The sequence below is a fragment of the Ziziphus jujuba genome, chromosome 7 (genome assembly GCF_031755915.1).
Source record: "Ziziphus jujuba cultivar Dongzao chromosome 7, ASM3175591v1".
Taxonomy (NCBI): Eukaryota; Viridiplantae; Streptophyta; class Magnoliopsida; order Rosales; family Rhamnaceae; genus Ziziphus; species Ziziphus jujuba.
The window spans coordinates 12696386-12717397 of NC_083385.1; the positions used below are offsets into that span (position 1 = coordinate 12696386).

The 21012-nt window shown below is 39.7% G+C and overlaps 1 pseudogene; it reads right to left on the reverse strand.

The window, feature by feature from the left end:
- Positions 1-7186: 7186 nt before the first annotated feature.
- LOC132804464 (uncharacterized) overlaps positions 7187-21012 on the reverse strand; it is a 46749-nt pseudogene continuing 32923 nt past the window's right edge.

Genomic DNA, 21012 nt, shown 5'->3' on the forward strand with positions numbered 1-21012 from the left:
TGGTGGAACGTGCGTAACCACATATTGGATCACTCCAGTGCAGCATGAAGCCGCTAACGCCAAATCAGCTCCTATGCCGCTAGCTATGCCCTGCTTGGTCCCCCGGCATGGTGGAGGTTTTGTAGCGCATTTAGCACTAGGCCAAGGGGCAAGTGAGCAACTCAAGAGAACTGCCTTACCTTACTATAACATAGGGACAGAAGGGACAAGGTTATTGAGGTGGCCTTGTTATCCACACCTTCGGTTAGATGAATGGAGGACTAACCAGCCCAGGTTTTCATGAGCATTGGTGGGTCTTGGAGTGCCTGTCAAGGGTGCTAGTGCATACCCCGGGGTGATCATCACCACCTGCACCTCACATCTTGGCACAGTGGAACGTGTAACCCACCTGCTGTCTCATTTAACTACATTTGTTCCTATAATCCATAGCCTAACAGAACACAGCAGTGAGGGACAACCTGCCTATACAGCCAGTGAGGAGGATGGCACTACTGGCAAAGACCATCTAGTGAAAACACCATAGGTGCGAAGCATGGTAATCTTGCGCTTGGGGAGCATAGGGAGGAAAGGAAGCCCGGACAGTGGAAGAGCCAGGGGAAGCCGGGTCATTTGACAGAAATGGAAGGCTTTTCCCCTATTAGATAGAGAAGGCCACATGGAGTAAAGGGAAACGCATGAATTCTTGAGGAGCAAGCCTATAAAAAAAATGAAATTTATAAAGTAAGTTCGATGAATAGATAGAGTCAATGGTACGACAGATAGCGCAGCCTCTAGAATAAGAAACACGTGAGGGAGTGAATATTGTGAGGATTCATTTTATTTTTGAATTATTTTACTAACATGGCAAATTCTAGAATAAGAAAAGGAGATCCACCTTTGAGGATCAATGAGGAAGAGTCCGTAGCATTCCATGGCGATGCCCGAGCTACCGGGAGTGGAGACCAAGTGGACTTGAGAACTATTTTGGAATCAATACAGCGGATGAGTGCTCAATTTGAGCATGTAAACCAAAGAGTGGGAAGATTAGAAGCCTCACAAGGAAGGCCGAATACAAGAAATAGGCAATAATCCCATGGAGGACGAGGCCGAGGACGAGGAGGTCGCGAGAGGCCGAGAGAGGAATTTGATGAGGAGCCATTGGACAGTGACTTTGAGGAAGGTATGGACGAAACCTTTGCTGTCCAAGATAGAGCTGGCCGTGGGAGATATAGGAGGGAGGATACAGATGAAGATTTGGGAAATATCAAGGTTAATATCCCACCTTTTATGGGTAAAAGTGATCTTGAAGCTTATTTGGAGTGGGAAGAGAAAATTGAGATGATTTTTGACTGCCACAACTATTCGCAAGGTAAGAAGGTGAAGATGGCAGCAATGGAGTTTGGCCATTATGCACTCCAATGGTGGATAAATGAGCAAAGCACCCGAAGGAGGGTTGGTGAAGACTTAATTACAACATGGCGACAAATGAAAGGAGTCATGAGGAAGCGGTTTGTGCCATCCCATTACCAAAGGTTGCTGCATCAAAGGCTTCAATCTTTGTCTCAAGGAAGTAGGTCCGTGGAGGATTATTACAAAGAGATGGAGATGTTAATGATGAGGTTAAACATGAGGGAGGATAGAGAGGCAACAACGGCAAGATTTCTTGGAGGGTTAAACCGTGACATTGCCAACCAACTTGAATTACAACAATACTTGGAATTGGAGGAGATGTTGCATGTAGCCATTAAACTTGAGAACCAATTCAAGAGGAGGGGTGTTAGTACATGGTTTGGAGGAGTTTCTAGCAGTGGAAGGACAAGTTCAAGTGGCTGGAAAAACAATTCCACTTATGAAAACAAGTTGAGGCCGAAATTAGGAGAAGAATCTACCAACCGGCCAAGAAGGGAGGTCAAGACCGAATCTGTCCAAGCACTTAGAGGTGAGGTAAAATCTGATCCTAAACCTCAAAAATCTAGAGAAATAATTTGTTTTAAGTGCCAAGGAAGAGGACACATATCCAGCCAATGCCCAAATAGAAGAATCATGGTATTAAAGGGCGATGATGAGCTGGAATCCCCAAGTGAAGAAAGTGGGGCTGAAACCGAGCAAGAGGAGGCTTGTAATGAAGATGAAACCGAACCTGTAGATACCTCTAATGCCAAGTTAAGCTTGGTTTCAAGGAGAGTACTTGCTGTCTACAAAGATGAAGAGCAGATACAAAGAGAAAACATCTTCCACACTCGCTGCGAAATACAAGGTAAAATTTGTAGCATGTTTATAGATAGTGGGAGTTGTACTAATGTGATAAGTAATCTTGTAGTTGATAAATTAGGCTTGAAAACAATTAAACATCCAGAACCTTATAGATTACAATGGCTTAATGATAGTGGTGAGATGAAAGTAAACAAACAAGCCAAAGTAAAATTTAATATAGGTAGATATGAGGATGTAGTTGTATGTGATATTGTGCCTATGATTGCCGGACATATACTATTAGGTAGACCATGGCAATTTGATAAAGATGCTACTCATTTTGGTCGAGAAAATAGTATTGTTTTCAGGTTTAAAGGGAAGAAGATCAAGCTGGAGCCGTTATCTCCTAAAGAGGTTTACAAGGACCAATTACAAATGCAACAAAGGAGAGAAGCCGAAAAGCTCAAGGAAAAAGCAAGCATGGCACCAACGGCTTCACCATCCATTCAAGAAGGTAAGATTGAGGTTGCTGACCAAGGTAAGGGTTCTAAGGTTCATGTTGAGTGGAAAGACCAAGAAAAAGCTGAGAGAGAGGTGAGAAAAGAGAGCAAACCCGAAAGCATAAAAAAACCAGAAATTTCCGCCAATGAGAGCCAAACCGAAGAAAGAAAAAGAAAAGAAAGAAAAGAGAGGAAAAACCAGAATTTTTATTTGAGTTTAGGGGATATTAATAAGGTTATTGAGTGTAAGAAACCCTTGCTGGTCATGCTTTACAAAGAAAATTATTTAAATGATCAAACTAACTTTGAAGAACTTGAATTGCCAAGTTCAATAATTTCTCTTTTGAAGGAATTTGGAGATGTCTTCCCGAATGAGATTCCAAGTGGACTACCACCTATTCGAGGGATAGAACATCAAATTGACTTTGTTCTAGGGGCTGCCATACCAAATAGACCAGCTTATAGAAGCAATCCCGAAGAAACAAAGGAGCTGCAAAAACAGGTAAGTGATTTGCTTGATAAAGGATATATTCGTGAGAGTTTAAGTCCTTGTGCTGTTCCTGTTTTGTTGGTACCTAAAAAGGATGGTTCTTGGAGAATGTGTGTTGATTGTAGGGCTATAAATAATATTACCATCAAATATAGACATCCCATTCCTAGATTAGATGATATGCTTGATGAGTTGCATGGTGCTTGCATGTTTACAAAAATTGATCTTAGGAGTGGTTATCACCAAATTAGAATGAAAGAAGGTGATGAATGGAAAACCGCATTCAAAACTAAATATGGGCTGTATGAATGGTTAGTTATGCCTTTTGGATTATCTAATGCACCTAGTACTTTCATGAGGCTTATGAATCATGTAATGCGTCCATTTATTGGTAAATTTGTGGTTGTTTATTTTGATGACATTTTAATATATAGCCGAAATTTGGATGACCATGTGGATCAACTTAGGCAAGTTTTGCAAGTTCTTAGAAAGGAAAGATTATTTGCTAACATTAAAAAATGTGACTTTTGCAAAGAAGAACTTGTATTTCTAGGTTTTGTAGTAAGTGCTGCAGGAATCAAAGTTGACCAAGCTAAAGTGAAGGCAATTCAAGAGTGGCCGGTTCCTACATCCATTACCCAAGTGAGGAGCTTTCATGGCTTGGCAAGCTTTTACCGAAGATTTGTCAAGGATTTTAGTACCATAGCAGCACCATTGAATGAAGTTGTCAAGAAGAATGTTGGCTTCAAATGGGGGGAAGTACAAGAAAAATCTTTTAATTTGTTGAAAGAAAAATTGTGTAATGCACCTTTGTTAGTTTTGCCAAATTTTTCTAAGACTTTTGAAATTGAGTGTGATGCTTCGGGTGTAGGTATTGGAGCTGTTTTAATGCAAGAAGGAAGGCCCATAGCCTACTTTAGTGAAAAATTGAATGGAGCTGCCCTAAACTACCCGACTTATGACAATGAGATGTATGCTTTGGTGAGGGCTTTGGAGACGTGGCAGCATTATCTCATGCCAAAGGAGTTTGTGATTCATACGGATCATGATTCTTTGAAGCATATCAAGGGTCAAGGAAAGCTCAACCGAAGGCATGCTAAGTGGATTGAGTTTATTGAAACATTTCCATATGTGATCCGCTACAAAAAAGGTAAGGAAAATGTGGTTGCCGATGCATTATCCCGAAGGTGACTTTGGAGAAATCTTTAGAACCTGTTTAAAACATGGATTTAATAAATTTTACATATTTGAGGGATATTTGTTTAAGGAAAACAAACTTTTTGTGCCTAATTGTAGTATTAGGGAATTATTGGTTCGGGAAGGACATGGGGGTGGTTTAATGGGTCATTTTGGTATTTTAAAGACTTTATCCTTGCTGCAAGAACATTTTTATTGGCCTAACATGAGGAGAGATGTTGAGAGAATTTGTGAAAGATGTGTGAAGTGCCGAAAAACAAAATCAACATTGAAACCGCATGGATTGTATAAGCCTTTGCCGATTCCTACCTATCCTTGGATAGATTTGTCTATGGATTTTATTCTTGGGTTGCCTAGGTCAAGGACAGGTAAGGATTCAATATTTGTTGTAGTAGATAGGTTTTCTAAGATGACACATTTTATTGCATGTAATAAAACTGATGATGCATCCAACATTGCTAATTTATTTTTCAAGGAAATTGTGAGATTGCATGGAATGCCAAAAACTATTGTGTCGGATAGGGATGCTAAGTTCTTAAGCTATTTTTGGAAAACATTGTGGGCTAAATTAGGTACTAAGCTTTTATTTTCAACTACTTGTCATCCACAAACTGATGGACAAACCGAAGTAGTAAATAGAACCTTGTCTGCATTGTTGAGAGCATTAATTAGTAGAAATTTAAGGACTTGGGAAGAATGTTTGCCACATGTTGAATTTGCATATAATAGGTCTTTACATTCAGCAACTAAATTTACTCCATTTGAAATTATCTATGGTTTTAATCCTTTGACTCCATTAGATTTAACACCTTTGCCTTTAAGTGAGCGTGCTAATCTAGATGGAAAACAAAATGCTGATTTTGTAAAGCAGATTCATGAGAAGACTCGAGCAAACATTGAGAGAAGGACCGAGCAATATGTAAGGGTGGCTAATCAAGGCCGAAAATCAATGGTGTTTGAACCTGGAGATTGGGTGTGGCTGCACTTAAGGAAAGAAAGATTCCCCGAACAAAGGAAATCAAAACTCATGCCGAGGGGTGATGGACCTTTTCAAGTTTTGGAGAGGATAAACGACAATGCCTACAAACTTGATCTACCGGGTGAGTATAATGTTAGTACCTCCTTTAATGTCGCTGATCTATCTCCTTTTGCTGCAGGTGATGACTTCGATTTGAGGACAAATCCTTTTCAAGAGGAGGGGAATGATGCGAATCCACCCGAGACTGCTCGACCAACAACCCGCTGGGGTGCTGACCCAATACAAATGAAGGTGGGACCGATCACTAGGGCCCAAGCCAAGAGGTTCAAGGACAATCTTGCTGTCTTCATACAAGGAATAAGTCATAGCCAAGAGGGGTTGGCCATATCTAAAGAACAAAGGCCTGTGTTACTCATACAAGCAATAGAAGCCAAAACGGGGTCGAGTGACGTTTTTGGTAACAATAAAGAGGCCGGGTTGTATGAATTGGAACCCCATCTTTATTGGTTCAATTCATATGGAGGATGAGTCATAGAAACCAGCCAAAGCAGCTTCAAAGCCGACCAACAAGGTGGTTTGCGCACAAGGAGAAGGAAAGGGCCGGATTTGCTGTATTCTCCGCGGGTTTTACTGTATTTTACTGTATTGACCTTTTTTCATACTTCCAAGCAAGGGCAACGTGGGGAACTTCACAATAAGCTTATTTGGCATCCTACAAAGCATATTGAAGCTGATTTGGAGATCAATTTGGTCAAAGAATAGTCAAAGTCAAATTAGTCAAAAAGCTAGTATTTTAGTTTCCTAATTTTATTCTACTTTTTTGTTTTAGGAAACTACCTTTACTTTTTAAGTTTTATTTATTTATTTTCTGGATATATAAGTTTAGGAAAGTTTTTATTTTATTATTTTCATTGTAAATTAATTAATTCCTAAATTCAAAATAAAGGAATTAATTAATCCAAATTAGTTTAGGATTAGGAAAGTTTCGGCCAAGGTAGGATTCTCCATTGTGTGGCCGGTTTTTCCTAGGGTTTTTAGGGTTTATTTTGTTTCTTTCAAAGCCTATTTAAAGGCTTATTTTTCATTAATAATAGGGACTTTAAACTTTGATTTGATTGAGAAAATACTTGTGAGATTAATTATCTCTTTGTTCTTTGAGAACACCTAAAACACCATTAGAGAATTGGTTGTTTTAGCTTGACTTATCAATAGGTTTTCCATCCCCTATTGTGGCGTCTACATTATACCAAGGTTTCTAACCACAGGTTGGTTAGGGGTTGAGGTCCATTCCATTAGAACTTGAACTTAATTAAAGATCCGGGCTAATATAATACGGGTTTAGGAGCAGGTCATCCTAGGTTCGTATCAGAAAACACCATAGGTGCGAAGCATGGTAATCTTGCGCTTGGGGAGCATAGGGAGGAAAGGAAGCCCGGACAGTGGAAGAGCCAGGGGAAGCCAGGTCATTTGACAGAAATGGAAGGCTTTTCCCCTATTAGATAGAGAAGGCCACATGGAGTAAAGGGAAACGCATGAATTCTTGAGGAGCAAGCCTATAAAAAAAATGAAATTTATAAAGTAAGTTCGATGAATAGATAAAGTCAATGGTACGACAGATAGCGCAGCCTACATGCAAATTTGCTTCCGAGGTCGAGCAGTCTAGTCTTAATTTCACTACAGGATTTTTGAATGAATGCTAGGCAGGGCCACCTCGAATGGCGTGAGCCGCATACGGGGAGACCCATACGTACAGTTTCTAGGGGGATCTGGTCGAAAGACCAGCGGTGCCCACCCGATTAAAGGGATTGGGAAATTAATAGAGTACAAAACTTATCTTCACACTTTACCTTATTCTAATCGTTTAGAGGGCAATTGCGGAGTCATTGAATGAAGTCCTCTGTTTCTTTCGAAGGTGCTGACCCACAGTGAGGCAAAGATGACTAAGTGACATATGGACTATGGCGATGACAACATCATGTCGTAGAAGGAGATAACAGGTGGAGTCAACAACCCACTAATACTAACGTATCTACAACTAAATCCCCGAGCGGCAGTCAAATGGGGGCGTGAATGCAAGATGCCAGCAGGATGATTGGTTGGGCAGAGGCTAGGGCTACTTCCTTCCCATCGCATCCTTCCTTGTGTGTTGGAGATATAAAGCGAGTGCACCGAAAAAGAACAGGAACTGAGTCGATCTATTTTATGGCGAAGCATCCGAAGCATAATTGCACACTCACACAATCTTCATCAAAAGATAGGAGCATTCGATGGAATCGGTGAACTACACTAGCTTCTGGATAGATGTGTGGGACAGAGGGCTCGTGGTACCTACTGCCCACCCTTCCTCCTCTGCTTTGAGAACCGTGTGAATGGAAAGTGGGCAGAAGGGAAGGAGGTCCTCATACGGAGTCACACATTTACTTGAGTAGTGCAGGAGACTAGAGAATGAGTCGAGTAAACTCTCCTGGGGTTGAAAAATGACAAACAAAGCTTTACAATGATAGGGCTTTGATTTGATTGGTATTGATTTTTTCTTAGGGATCGAAAAGGAGGGCGCCTGGGTATGTTATAGAAAAGGAAGGCAGAGGCAGTACTTTGAATGGTGAAAAGAGCAGCTCGGCAGGGAAGGAATGGGAGATCGTCAAAGGTCACTTCTTTGTTGGTGAAACGAAGGGCCTTAGGCACCAGTGATTCTCTGACTAGTCTGGATTTCCAACTCCTCGAGAAACTAGTCAAGATAGATGACAGCACCTTTTTCCTCTCTTCCTTATCGGGAAGGAAATCTTCTCTTATCGCCTTAACCTCCTACCTGGCCCAGAAATAGAACCCAACCCCCCTTCTGATCCATTCATTTATGCAAGTAGGGGGGATCCAGAGCCAAGCCCCCTTCTATTGCATAACCTAAACTATATATAGGGAAAGTACAAAAGTGGTTTCTGGAACGATACGCTTTGGTTATCGGCGAACGCTTCCAAAGGCAAAGCTCTCGAGTTTTTGGCTGTTTCCTAGATTGAAGTAGCCTTTCATCGCCCTACCAATGAAAGAAATCACTATAAAACAGCTCACCCTACTGAAGTACCAAAGGTGTGCTTCACCCAGTGACTAAGAAAGAGATTGGTTTGCACTTGAATTGATGAGGTCGTAAAGAGGGAAGTAGGGCTCCAATTGAAATGCTTTCCTTCCCTCAGCTTTCGATACTAGTTGTTACATTACAATGCCATTTTTCCAATATCATTGAATAGCATGGCCTAGGACTAAGGTAACTCAAGTGGGAGAGCCGTGTTATAGGTGACCTTATTGCATGGTTCAGAGAGCACTTGTGTATGTGATGCAAGTGAACGTGTACGAAAAAGCTATCGTAAAGTTTTGTTGTTCGTTCCATCGTCGACCCAGCCGTAGAGAGACTTTTGAATTGTGAGGTACCATTACAAGCTCAATATATACGAGTGTTATTCCATGAAATCACTCGAATTTCAAATCATTCACTTGCTTTAACTACTCATGCTACGGATGTGGGAGCAATAACTCCATTCCTGTGGGCTTCTGAGGAGTAGGAGAAATTGTTGGAATTCTATGAAAGAGTCTCGGGAGCCAGGATGCATGCCAGTTTCATACGAGCAGGTGGAGGGACATAAGATCTGCCTTTTGGCTTATGTCGAGATATTGATTCCTCCACACAACAATTTGCTTCTCGTATCAAGGAATTAGAAGAGATGTCAACCGGCAACCGTATCTGGAAACAATGATTAGTGGATATTGGTATTGTCACTGCATAGCAAGCAAAGGATTGGGGATTCAGTGGTGTAATGTTAAGAGGTCGTGCAACATGAAGATATTGATAGCAATATGGGGGAAGTTCCCATCAGGCAACAATGGTTCTGCCTGACCCTACTTAAGCAAGCATATTATGTCAGTGAAGACTTGGTGTGAAGCCTTGGAGCTTACATTAGAAGAGCAAAAGGCCTGGGGCTAGGGTGAGCTAAGGGGGGATAGCATAAGTGAGCGAATATGTGTAAGCCTAGTCAAACATGATTGTTCTAGGTGGGGCAGGCCACCCACCTTCGAATGGTGTTGGTCTTACAGACCGTGAATGGATTCGCCTCTGGCCTCTGGGCACGTCGAAACCACATGAGTTCATCGGGGTGGAGCACGATCTACCAAAATCGGCATAGGTTAGATGCTATTGATGGAACATGGTAAGCCTATCTTTCTCCATATGGAAGTGCTACAAGCACATAGAGATGTGGGTAGAGGAAGCCTCAAAAAGTGAAGGCCAAGCTGTGGGTCACGTGACCTGCACCGAGTTGGTGGTGGACTGGGCCTTTTCCTTGATCAAAGGAGATCTGCTCGCCTTCTTGTTATCCAAAAGTCGGTTGAATCCGGCAGGTCCCTGTCCCTGAACGTTGAATGAAATAGGTTGCCGGGTTCTCGTTCTACAACCCTGTTGATATGATACGCCTGGCCACCTTCCCCCTATCCCGTATGTTTAGGAGCGGGATCCGCCCAAGAACAACAAGTCCTGTGGTGGTACGTAAGGCACGGACTCCACGAACGTCCCGTACCTTTTTTACTAATAAAGGAAAGAAAGCCTCAACTAGAACCACATTCCTTTTGCATGCAGATGTAACTAAATGTCTGACTCTATTAGTAATAGTTTCTTGCTGTTGCAGCCGGTGCTCGTTTATGCATGCGTGAACCAACCCAACAAACAAGGAAAGAATGCCTCTCGGGGTATCAGAGAATGATTTAAGTCGTATGAAGGGAAACTTTCATGTACAGTTTTTTTTTTTGGGGGGGGGGGGGGGGCGGTGGAGGAGCCTGATGTGGTCCCCTCGCTGACTTGGCCCGGGCCTAAATGAAAGTGAAGTGGTGGGCCTACCCATCCCAACCAGGGGTATGTTGGGATTCGTGAAGAGTAGCACCTTACGATGTTCATGACCAATTGGATTTTGACGTATCAGTAGGTACTAGAGGAGATCGATATGATCGTTACTGTATCCATATTGAAGAGATGTGACAAAGTGCTCGGATCATTGTGCAATGTCGTAATCAATTGCCTAGTGGCATGATAAAAGCTGATGATCGTAAGCTATGTTCTCCATCATGATCTTGAATGAAACTATCCATGGAATCATGCACCATGTGAAATGTAGATCATCACCATTCTTAACCAAGACTCAGGTTAAGCTCCATCTTGAAACCTTATGGGGTTAGGACTAAAGCATCCTAAGGTTGGCGTATCTCATTGGGCATGGAGAAGCATTAGGAACCCTATTTTCTTTCTTTTGAGCCATTTCTTTTCCATCCCCCCACCCCGGCATAGCGCTTCGCTTCCGGTTCTTTGGAAGAATCAACTGAATTCTCCCTTCTCCATTGATCTGGGGGAAAAGGAACCGTCTACCAGCTGGGAAGCTAGACATCAAGTAATTGGCTTGATGAGGATAACTAAGTTGACACATTGGAGTTGGCTGCTGGCACAACAGGGTGGTGCCTTACTGCACCGCAGGCGAACGCACGGTAGCGTTCATGGTGGCACTTCAAGATTCCAATGTACTATGTCCAAGATCAAAACAAGCTTGCCGGTGCACCACTGCTGTCCCGTTCTTGAGTGAGCTGGAACATAGCTATCTTATCCACTGAACTAGCTAGAAGCTATCGCTTCGGGTCAAAGCACTAAAAAAAGAAAAGGACTGAGAAACGCGGTGGCATAGGAACCATAAGACCCCCTACTAGTAAAGGGAAAATGGAAAAGGGTTTTTTTTCCGGTTGGGTTGCTCGATATGGTATCCTCTTAGTAGGCTAGACCAACATCCAAACGAGAGAGGGTAGCCTTTAGATGCAACAGGTTGGGAAACCAAGAGAACACTTTGCGTTTTCTTATATCCTTCCTGCCCTAGGAGTAGAAGTGGCATAAAAAGAAGGATTAGCATTATTGACCTAATGATAAACCACGAACACCTTCCTCGTTGGGGCTTCACACATTGGAAAAATGCTCTAGCAATGGGAAACCAACCACTAGTAACAAAGCTTCAATAAGGTATTGATAGGGCTATCATAGTTAAGTGCGAAGCAATTACCCCCTATTTGTATAGTACCCCTCTTCCTATTTAGGGGGTTGAGGCAAGAAATGCCTTGATGAACCGTTCCGTTTGCCATGCACCTGCCCCATTCACTTGCTTATCGTAGAGGCTGTAAGTACATAGTGCCCCATAACTATTCATAGTATAGTGAGGTTGAAACACAAAAGTGCCCTCCCTTTCTTTCAAGCAGACCACTTTTTTTGAAACACAGCCCAGGATAACTGTGACCATGTATATATATATATATCTAAATATATCTTCGGTGCTGTCATTTCAAAATGTCTGCTTTAACCGCTGTTTCACCTCCTAAAAGGCAAGGTTGGCTTGACGACCGCAGATGTGAGGAAGCGGGGGCAATAAAACCAAAAATATATTTCATGTACTTCTACTTAAAGTGCAAAAAGAAGTGGTTTTGCTGCTAAGAAAGTGAACAGTCAGCGCAAAAGTTCAAGACTTAACTGAGCGTTAGTGAAGTGTTTTAGTAGTGCCGAAGCCCTATATGCTATAATACTGAGCGAAGGACGCTCTGCCTTATCTATAGAAGCAATCAACTGAGTTTTGAATGAATTAGCACTCCTTGGTACTGGCCTAATTTATAAGATGCGAATCCGCCCGAACCCGTACAACCGACAACCCGCTGGGGTGCCGATCCGTTACGGATGAAGGTGGGACCAATCACTAGAGCACAAGCCAAGAAGTTCAAGGATAACCTTGCTGTGCTTATTCAAAGGATAAATCATAATCCAGAAGGAATGATCATGACCAAAGAACGAAGACCTGTTTTGCTGATACAAGCATTGGAGACTAGTACGGATCCGGGTGACGGTTTTGGTACATTTTTGGAGTTTGGGAAGCATGAAATGGTTCCAATGCCTTATGGGTTCAATACAAATGCCTAAGAGGTCATGGAATCAAGTTAAAGTAGCCTCAAATGGAATAAAAAAGGGCTTGTACAGACAGCATCAACAATTTAGCCGAATTTGCTGTATTGCTTGCTGGCTTTACTGTATTTTACTGTATTAGCCTTTTCTTATTTTTCCAAGCATGGGCAACGTGTGGGCCTTCATATTCAGCTGATTTGGCATCCTAAAAACCATCTAGAAGCTGATTTGGAGCTCAAAGAGGTCAAAGATTGATCAAAGTTAACTTGATCAAAAAGGCTAGCATTTTTAGTTTCCTAATTTGTTTTTACTTTTTGTTTTAGGAAACTACCATTACTTTTTTGCTTTTATTTATTTATTTTCTGGACAAATAACTTCAGGAAGATTTTTATTTTATTCTTTCCCTTGTAAATTAATTAATTTCTAATTTAATATAAAGGAATTAATTAATCAAGCTTAGATTAGGAAATGAAGTATAGTTTCGGCCAACTAGGTTTCTTTATGTGTGGTAGCCGATTTTCTTTATGTTCTAGGGTTTTTAAGTTGTCATTTCAAAGCCTATTTAAAGGCTTAGTTATCCATAATAATTAACTTTGATTTGATTAACAAAATACTTGTGAGATTAATTATCTCTTTGTTCTTTGAGAATACCTAAAACACCATTAGAGAATTGGTTGTTTTAGCTTGACTTATCAATAGGTTTTCCATCCCCTATTGTGGTGTCTACATTATACCAAGGTTTCTAACCACAGGTTGGTTAGGAGTTGAGGTCAATTCCATTATAACTTAAACTTAATTGAGATCCGGGCTAATATAATACGGGTTTAGGAGCAGGTCGTCCTAGGTTCGTATCATTTGGTACCAGAGCCAAATTTTGTTCAGGTGTTATCTATCTTTATTTGCTTTATTTTTTTTTTGTATTATTCTACAATTTTAGCATTAGGTTAAGGTTGCATCCATCCCATACACGTTCTGCATCTTAAAAAAAAATAAAAAAATTTCATTCCTAGTTGAATTAAGATTTTCTAGTTTTATCGTATTTTTGTTTCCTAGTTTGTTGGTTGTTTTTCATCATTGTTCTTGTTAATTTTGGTTTTTGTTGATTTTTCTTTGCTGTTTTAGTCATAAATATTTGCATTCATATATTCACCAAAAAAAAAACAGTTTACGGCAACATTAAAAAAAAAAAAAAAAAAAACTGCACATTTGTGTTTATTTGGAGGTCACGGGTTTAGTGTTTGTTTTGGAGTTGGAATTACAATTTTGGTAATTATTCTTGCTACTGCGGTTGTTTATGTTCTGTGAGTAAAAAAAAAAAAAAGGTAAAGCCGAATAAATAAATAAAAAAATATTTCGATTTGTTGGAGTTTGATTTGTTTGCTGGAAATTTGTTGAAGCTACTGGTTTTTTGCTTATTTATTCAACATTTGAGTTGCTGGGGAATTAGTTTTGCTGCTGGATATTTGGATTTTGGGTGCTTAAATTATTTGGATTAAAATTAGTTAAAGGAATTGATACAAACCTTGAATTACAAAGAACAACAACCAACAACTTTTCTATATTTTTGTTCTCTTTGATTCTTGTTCATATTTGAATTTCTTTTTCTAGAATTTTATTCCTGAACTCGTAATATATTACCATCTGGTCCACTTCTTCAAAATTCCAAATTTTTCTCATTAATTTGCTTTATTTTGTCTAGAAAAAACCAAAAATAGGTATTTTCATTCCGTTCGGTATTTGTTTATTTTTGCTTACTGTTTTGTTGATAAGTTTAATTAAAACATACTAGTGATCTAATTGCTGTTTTGTGGGTTTTTTAATTAGAACTTTGAGATAATTCATTGAGTGGAAAAAGGCAAGAGTGTGTGAGCTTAAAAGAGGATAAAAGCCGAAACTAGTGTGCAAGCACGAGTGTCGAGACCTTGTTTAAGTGAAACACGTGAGGGAGTGAAATTGGTAAGGTCCTATTTTATTTTATTGCATTATTATACTAACATGACAGATCAAGAATGAGAAGAGGAGATCCACCCTTGAGGATCAATGAGGAGGAGTCCGTAGCATTCCATGGCGATGCCCGAGCTACCGGGAGTGGAGACCAAGTGGACATGAGAGCTATTTTGGAGTCAATACAGCAGGTTAGTGCTCAAGTTGAGCATATGAATCAAAGAATGGAAAGGCTAGAAGCCTCACAAGGATTGCCGAACACAAGAAATAGGCAAGAATTCTATGGAGGACGAGGAGGTTGCAAGAGACCGAGAGAGGATTTTGACGAGGAGCCATTCGGTGGACACTTTGAGGAGGGTATGGATGAAACTTTTGCTGTCCAAGATAGAGCTGGCCGTGGAAGATATAGGAGGGAAGATACAGATGATGATTTGGGAAATATCAAGGTTAACACCCCACCTTTTATGGGTAAAAGTGATTCTGAAGCTTATTTGGAGTGGGAAGAAAAAATGGAGATGATTTTTGACTGCCACAACTATTCGAAAGGTAAGAAGGTGAAGTTGGCAGCAATGGAGTTTGGACATTATTCACTCCAATGGTGGACCAATGAGCAAAATACCCGAACGAGAGTTGGTGATGATTTAATCTCGACATGACGTCAAATGTGAGGAGCCATGAGGAAACGGTTTGTGCCATCACATTACCATAGGTTGCTGCATTAAAGGCTTCAATCTTTATCTCAAGGAATTAGGTCCGTGGAGGATTATTACAAAGAGATGGAGATGCTCATGATGAGGTTAAGCATGAGGGAGGATAGGGAGGCAACAATGGCAAGATTTCTTGGAGGGTTAAACCGTGACATTGCCAACCAGCTTGAATTACAACAATACTTGAAATTTGAGAAGATGTTGCATGTAGCAATTAAGCTTGAGAACCAATTCAAGAGAAGGGGTGTTAGCACACGGTTTGGAGGAGTTTCTAGCAGTGGAAGGACAAGTTCAAGTAGCTGGAAAAACAATTCCACTTATGAAAGCAAGCTGAAGCCGAAACTTGGTGAAGAAGCTACCAACCGGCTGAGAAGAGAATTTAAAACCGAATCTGCCCAAGCCATTAAAGGTGAGGTAAAATCTGAACCTAAACTTCAAAAGTCAAGAGAAATTATTTGTTTCAAGTGCCAAGGAAGAGGACATATAGCCAGCCAATGCCCGAATAGAAGGATAATGGTAATTTGGGGTAATAGAGAGGTGGAATCTGTAAGTGAGGCTAATGAGGCTGAAATCGAACAAGAAGATGAAGGACTTGATGATGAGGCCGAACCATTAAACACATCAAATGTTGAGCTAAATTTGGTCTTAAGGAGGGTACTTGCTGTTTACAAGGATGAAGAATAAATTCAACGAGAGAACATCTTCCACACTCGTTGTGAAATACAAAGTAAAATTTGTAGCATGATTGTAGATAGTGGGAGTTGTACTAATGTAATAAGTAACATTGTAGTTGATAAATTGGGCTTAAAAACAATAAAACATCTTGAACCATATAGATTACAATGGCTTAATGATAGTGGTGAGATGAAAGTAAACAAACAAGCCAAAGTAAAATTTAATATAGGTAGATATGAGGATGCAGTTTTACGTGATATTTTACCCATGATTGCTGGACATATACTATTAGGTAGGCCATGGCAATTTGATAAAGATGCTACTCATTTTGGTCGAGAAAAGAGTATTATTTTCAGGTCTAAAGGGAAGAAGGTTAAGCTGGAACCATTATCTCCTAAAGAGGTTTACAAAGACCAATTACAAATGCAACAAAGGAGAGAAGCCGAAAAGCTCAAGGAAAAAGCAAGTATGGCACCAACAGCTTTACCATCCTTTCAAGTAGGTAAGAATGAGGTTACTGATCAAGGTAAGGTTTCTAAGACTCATATTGACTGGAAAGATCAAGGAAAAATCAAAAGAGAGGGGAAAGAAAGTGGCAAACCCGAGAGCTTGGAGAAGGAAGAGAAATCCGAAGGTTTGCGTGTTGAAATGTGGCGGTCTTGCCACAATGTGCAAGGTAGTTCGGTTACACTTGCACTCTTTATTTTGCAACATCAGAGACCAAACATTATTTATGTTTATGCATTTTATTTTATCTTGTAATGTTTAAGAACAATATCCTTTTTGTAATGCCCTAAGCTCAATTAACTAAAGCTTAGAAATCTGGACAAAACTGCCTCGGGTTTGATTATTTTTAAATAGGCAAATGGATTTTGTTTTATCTGATTTTTGGCTAGAACACATTTTAATATTCAAAAAGGCTTCCCCCCAATTTTCAAGTCAAATGGAGTTGGTTTTCAAATTCAAATGCCTCAGACAAGCTGAACTGCCCATTAAAGAAGATTTCTTGCATGCCCAACACATTGATTAGAGTTAGTTGAGGTAGTTTGGCTTGGTTGGTTACTTTTAATGCTTTTGTATTTATTGCTCAATATGTCAGCTTGTCTTATTGTCTTTTTGATGTATTTAAAAGTATGAAAATTGTCATGAAAACGTTGAGGAAGTAATATTCAAAAAATTTTGAAAGACAACAATTTTGGCTCTCTCTCTCTCTCTCTCTCTCTCTCTCAACTACTACATTTGTTTTCTTCTTCTTCCCAAAAGCTAAAACCTTCTCAACAACCCCAAGCCTCCATTAAAACCAGAAACAAAACCTTAACAAACCCAAAAAAGAAAAGTAAAATCAAGAACCAAGAACCAACAATAATCATTCTTGACTAACACCTTGAATGATTGTGCTCTAGGGTACAACAACATAAACCTACACCAAATTCCATCATGGTATCAGAGCATAGTGTAATTTCTTATGACCTTGTGAGCTTTCAACCCAGACCATTTTATTTGTGAGAGGATCCCCCACCTAAAGCCTTCCAACCGAAACCAAACCTCCCAAAAAAGCTAGTTGAAACTCACCAAAACACCACCACCCGAGAGCTTGTTCTTGTGTCCATTTTTCAAAACTTTTCAGAAACCACTTTTTCAAATGGCATCACAATCCTTTGCAACCCCAACACCACCTAAGGTTGAAGGCCAAAACTATTCCATTTGGAGTATAAAAATGAAAGCCTACCTTCAAGCCTTTGGTTTATGGGAAGTCATAGAAGAAGGTTATGTAGTGGAAGAGTTGAGAGCTAATGCAACCCAAGCACAAAGAAATTCACATGAGGCCGAAGTTGCCAAGGGGTTCAAGGCCCTCACTGCCTTGCACTCCTCCGTGAGTGATTCCATTTTTACAAGGATAATGTCATGCACAAGTGCTAGAGAGGTTTGGATAAAGCTTCAAGAGGAGTTCTATGGAAATGCTAGAACTCGGCAAATGCAAGTTTTAAACCTAAGAAAAGAGTTTGGGACCTTGAAGATGAAGGAGAATGAGCTTGTCAAGGATTTCACAGAAAGGATGCTCAAAGTGGTAAATCAAATTCGGGTCTTTGGTGAGCAATTGACCGATTAAAGGGTAGTAGAGAAAGTATTGGTGAGCTTACCCGAAAGGTTTGAAGCTAAGATTTCTGATGTGATTCTGCCCGAGGCCGCTCAACCGATAACCCGCTGGGGTGCTGACTCGACACGGATGAAGACTAGGCCAATCACAAGAGCTCAAATTAAGAGATTTAAGGACAACCTGGGAGTATTTATATAGGGGATAATCAATCTCAATAGAGCTTGTCCATACTTGAAGATACAAAGCCTATTCTAAGCATCCAAGTGGTGGAAGCCGATACGGACCCGGGTGACGATTTTGGTACATTTTTGGAGTCTGAGAAGCATGAAATGGTTCCAATGATTTATGGGTTCAATACATATGCCTAAGAGGTCATGGAATCAAGTTAAAGCAGCCTCAAATGCAATCAAAAAGGGCTTGTACGGACAGCTTCAACAATTTGGCCGAATTTGCTGTATTGCTTGCTGGCTTTACTGTATTTTATTGTATTAGCCTTTTCTTATTTTTCCAAGCATGGGCAACGTGTGGACCTTCATATTCAGTTTATTTGGCATCCTACAAAGCATCTAGAAGCTGATTTGGAGCTCAATTTGGTCAAAGTCAACTTAGTCAAAAAGTTAGTATTATAGTTTCCTAATTTGATTCTACTTTTTGTTTTAGGAAATTACCATTACTTTTTAGTTTTTATTTATTTATTTTCTGGAAAAATAAGTTTAGGAAAGTTAATATTTTATTATTTTCATTGTAAATTAATTAATTCCTAATTCAAAATAAAGGAATTAATTAATCCAAATTAGATTAGGAAAGAGTGAGAATTTCAGCCACCATAGAACTCTTTATTGTGTGGCCTGTTTTACCTAGGGTTTTTAGGGTTTACTTTGTTTCTTTCAAAGTCTATTTAAAGGCTTATTTTTCAATATGAATACAACTTTAAAACTTTGATTTGATTGAGAAAATACTAGTGAGACTAATTATCTCTTTGTTCTTCGAGAACACCTAAAACACCATTAGAGAATTGGTTGTTTTAGCTTGACTTATCAATAGGTTTTCCATCCCCTATTGTGGCGTCTACATTATACCAAGGTTTCTAACCACAGGTTGGTTAGGGGTTGAGGTCCATTCCATTAGAACTTGAACTTAATTAAAGATCCGGGCTAATATAATACGGGTTTAGGAGCAGGTCGTCCTAGGTTCGTATCATTTGGTATCAGAGCTAAATTTTGTTCAGGTTTGATCTATCTTTATTTGCTTTATTTGTTTTTGTGTTATTCTGCAATTTTAGCATTAGGTTAAGGTTGCATCCATCCTATACACGTTCAGCATCTTTAAAAAAAAAAAATTCATTCCTAGTTGAATTAGGATTTCCTAGTTTTATCGTATTTTTGTTTCCTAGTTTGTTGGTTGTCTTTTATCATTGTTCTTGTTAATTTGGTTTTTGTTGATTTTTCTTTTCTGTTTTAGTCTTAAATATTTGCATTCATATATTGAAAAAAAAAAAAAAATGTTTGCGGCAACATTTAAAAAAAAAAAAAAACTGCACATTTTGTTTATTTGGAGGTCACGGGTTTGGTGTTTGTTTTGGATTTGGAATTGCAATTTTGGTACTTACTTTTGCTACTGCAGTGTTTATGTTCTGTGAGTGAAAAAAAAAAAAAAAAAAGAAAGAAAGAAGAGGTAAAGCTGAATATAAAAAAAAAAGAAAAAAAGAAAAAAAAATATTTCGGTTTGTTGGAGTTTGATTTGGTTGCTGGAAATTTGTTGGAGCTGCTGGGTTTTTTTTGATTATTTATTTGAGTTGCTGGGGAATTATTTTTGCTGCTGGATATTTGGATTTTGGGTGCTTAAATTATTTGGATTAAAATTAGTTAAAGGAATTGATACAAAACTCGAATTACAAAGAACAACAACCAACAACTTTTCTATATTTTTGTTCTCTTTGATTCTTGTTCGTATTTGAATTTCTTTTTCTGGAATTTTATTCTTGAACTCATAATCTACTACCATCTGGTGCAGTTTTCAAAAATTCCAACGTTTTCCCATTATTTTGTGTTTTCTTGTCTAGAAAGCCGAAAAATTAGGATTTGTTGGATTCTTTCGGTATTGCCTACTTTTTGCTACTGTTTTGTTGATAAGTTTAATTAAAACATATTAGTGATCTAATTGCTGTTTTATGGGTGTTTTAATTAGAACTTTGAGATAATTCATTGAGTGGAAAAAGGCAAGAGTGTGTGAGCTTAAAAGAGGGTAAAAGCCGAAACTAGTCTGCAAACACGAGTGTCGAGACCTTGTTTGAGTGAAACACGTGAGGGAGTGAATATTGTGAGGATTTATTTTATTTTTGCAGTATTTTACTAACATGGCAGATTCTAGAATAAGAAGAGGGGATCCACCCTTGAGGATCAATGAGGAAGAGTCCGTAGCATTCCATGGCGATGACCGAGCTACCAGGAGTGGAGACCAAGTGGATATGAGAGCTGTTTTGGAGTCAATACAGCGGGTTAGTGCTCAAGTTGAGCATGTGAATCAAAGAATGGGAAGGCTAGAAGCCTCACAAGAAATGCCGAATACAAGAAATAGGCAAGAATTCCATGGAGGACGAGATTGAGGACGAGGAGGTCGTGAGAGACCGAGAGAGGAATTTGAGGAGGAGAATTTCGGTGGAGACTTTAGGAAAGGCATGGACGAAACCTTTGCTGTCCAAGAGAGAGCTGGCCATGGAAGGTATAGGAGGAAAGGAACAGATGACAATCTTAGCAATATCAAGATCAACATCCCACCATTCATGGGAAAAAGTGACCCCGAAGCATATTTGGAGTGGGAAGAAAAGATGGAGATGATATTTGACTGCCATAATTATTCGGAGGCTAAGAAGGTGAAATTGGCAGCAATGGAGTTTGGCCATTATGCACTCCAATGGTGGACCAATGAGCAAAACACCCGAAGGAGAGTTGGTGATGACTTGATTACTACATGGCGACAAATGAAAGGAGCCATGCGGAAGCGATTCGTACCATCACACTATCATAGGTTGCTGCATCAAAGACTTCAATCTTTATCTCAAGGACATGGATCCGTGGAGGATTATTACAAGGAGATGGAGATGCTTATGAAGAGATTGAACTTGAATGCAGATAGGGAAGCAACCATGGCAAGGTTTCTTGGTGGTTTGAATCGTGAAATAGCCAATCAACTAGAATTGCAACAATATATGGAATTGGAGGAGATGTTGCATGTGGCTATTAAATTAGAGCATCAATTCAAGAGGAGGGGTGTAAGATCATGGTTTGGA